General features: G+C 44.5%; 1 pseudogene; it reads right to left on the bottom strand.

Annotated features, from left to right (window-relative positions):
- Window positions 1-775: 775 nt before the first annotated feature.
- LOC138150721 (chitinase domain-containing protein 1 pseudogene) lies at window positions 776-2,029 on the bottom strand (annotated as a pseudogene).
- Window positions 2,030-2,715: the final 686 nt, after the last annotated feature.

The following is a 2,715-nucleotide window of genomic DNA, read 5'->3' as shown; positions in this document are numbered from 1 at the left end:
GTGATTCTTGGTTTTAATCCTTGCTCCTTTGACCTCCGGAATATCATATTCCAAGCCCTTTAATCCCTCGGTGTAGAAGCTGCCAGATCCTGTGCTATCATGATTATGTTTCCACAATATTGAAATTGTTTATTCCTGGCTGCTTGTAATATTTTCGCCTTGATCTGGGAACTCCAGAACCTGACTATATTATTCTCAGGAGTTTTCTTTTGGGGATCTTTTTCAGGATGTGATCAGTGGATTCTTTCAACCTCTATTTTGCCCTCTGGTTCTAAAACATTAGGGCAATTTTCCTTGAGAATTTCTTGAAGAATGATTTATAGGTTCTTTTTTTTTGATCGTGGCTTTCAGGTAGCCCAATAACTTTTAAATTATCTCTCCTGGATCTATTTTCCAAGTCAGTGGTTTTTTCCATGAGATATTTCACATTGCCTTCTATTCTTTCATTTGTTTGAATCTGTTTAATAGTATCTTGATTTATCATAAGGTAACTAGCTTCCATTTGCTCCAATCTAATTCTGAAGCAATGATTCTCCTCAGTGAGCTTTTGAGATTCTTTTTCCATCTGGCAAATTCGACTTTTTAAGGCATTCTTCTCCTCATTGCCTTTTTAAGTCTCTCTCTTTTTTTATGAGAAAGAACCAGCTATGTGTATTCCACACATATGTTCCTGTCACCCCCAACAGTGTACAAAAGTCTAATTCTTAAAAAAAGAAAACACCCCAAACCGAACAACCTGGCTCAGTTTGAGGAGGGAAGAATGCAGGGGCTCAGCTCTTGGCCTCAGAGCAGGTCATAGAAGTAGTCCAGGCTTTGTCCCAGCTCCCAGATGGCAATGCCAGTGGCTGGCTCCTTGGTAAGGTCCAGCCATAAATGAATGGACTTTAAGGTTGGGAACAAGATGAAATGCTTTCTGCTCTTGCTTTTCTTGTACTCAAAGTAATGTTCTGCAAACTCCTGGTGCCAGATCATCTTGGGCTTGTGATCTCTGAGGACCCGGATATACCTGTCTCTGAGGATTGGTTCCCTTGAGTCTGAGGTGGCTGAGAAATTCATGCCATAGAAATTGAAACCCAGCAGAATCTTATCCCGCCACTTGGAGTCTGGATCGAGGATATCGATGCAATCTCCAACACAGGACAAGGGGGAATTTGGGCCAGGCGCTTCAGCAGCAGAATAGTCATAGGTGATCAAGCTGAAGCCATCGATCATGGGGCCCAGCTAGTCAAAGGCCTTCTTTGTAAACATCCCTAGATGATCTTTCCCTGGGATAATGGTAGATGGGGCCACCAGGATGATCAGCAGCTGGGCCTGATGCAAAGCCTCCACCACATGAGTCAAGGTGTGCAGGAGATCTTTTTGCTGCTCTTGCAAGGAGGGGCTCCAGACATCCAACACATAGCCATCAAAGTGCTTATTCTGTGCCACCTGGACCAAGGTCTTGGCAAGCTCTTCTATCTCCTCCTCACTGCTAAACAAACTTTTGTAGTCATCTCACGTCCACTTGTCAAACAAGATCCAAGGCACAATGAGAACATTTTTCGCTTGCTTCTTAACACTTTTTATCCAGTCTTGGTCAGCGTCATGAAGGCCCAAGATCTGATACAGTTCTAGACCCCGCCTTTTCACCTGTAGCCAGACCGGGGAGATCATCGTGAACTTGTTCCCAAGAATGTTGGCAATATCATAACCATGGCTGTTCCACAGTGTGACGCAGCCCAGGACAGGTCCAGAGAAGTGTCTGTGCTTGGTTTTCTGGGCACAATAACTGTTGTGTTCTAACATCACGTCCTGAGCCTTGAGGTCCAAAACCACCAGGACCCGTTCTTGGACAGTCAGTGTTGATGGCTGGGTCTTCTCCTGAAGAGTTTTGGAGGTCACTTTTTTGGGGTCTGACTTGGCCAGAGTCGCACCACCCAACTTGCAGGCGAGGACAAAGCAGATGAGAGGCAGGAGGCTTGTCATGGTGGAGGCGGCACTGGACGGGCAGGTCCAGGCCAGCAAACTCTGCTGAGGCACCGGGGGGTGTCTCCCGTTTTTTAAGTCTCTTTTGGCATTTTAGTTAGTCTGTTTTTTAAGATGTTATTTTCTTCAGACAGGTTGTTCTCCTGACCTTTATCCATTCTCATCCTTTGTGATTTCTCTGTAGTCTTTAACATCATCAATCACTCTCTCCTCATCAATGCTCGCTTCTCCATACGTCTTCATAACACTATTCTTTCCTGGTTCTGTCCCTGCCTGTCCGATAACTCCTTCGTAGTATCCATTGATGGATCTTCATCTAGGTCAAACATAATACTAGTGGGTGTCCCCAAGGCTCTGTTTCTGGACTGTCTTCTCATAGCCCTCCATTATTTTGCCAAGGTGATCTCATGGTTTCCCAGGATTTCAGTTATCCAGTTTTCCAGGCTGATCATTCTCCGATTTCCTTACCCATCCCCTACAGACAGCCACCTCAAACTAGCTATAAGATATCTTCAACTGTATGTCCTGGAGAAAGCTTAAGCTCAGGTTTCCAAAATTAAACTCGTTCTCATTCTCCTCATCTTTGACAGGAAAACTTTTGCTGCCTGACTGGCTCCCATTCCAAAAGGTTCAAACCTTCCCTTTTCCATCACATCCTATTCATGCTTTATATGTTTGATTTGGCCATCATTCTTTGGAGGGAATTTCCTCCATTCAAATGTGAGATCATTGTGGGAATGGACTGATTGG

This window comes from Petaurus breviceps, unplaced genomic scaffold (genome assembly GCF_028583685.1).
Source record: "Petaurus breviceps papuanus isolate PSGF00001 unplaced genomic scaffold, PetGlider_PUasm1.0 90887, whole genome shotgun sequence".
Lineage (NCBI taxonomy): Eukaryota > Metazoa > Chordata > Mammalia > Diprotodontia > Petauridae > Petaurus > Petaurus breviceps.
This window is presented reverse-complemented; position numbering and strand designations above follow the sequence as displayed.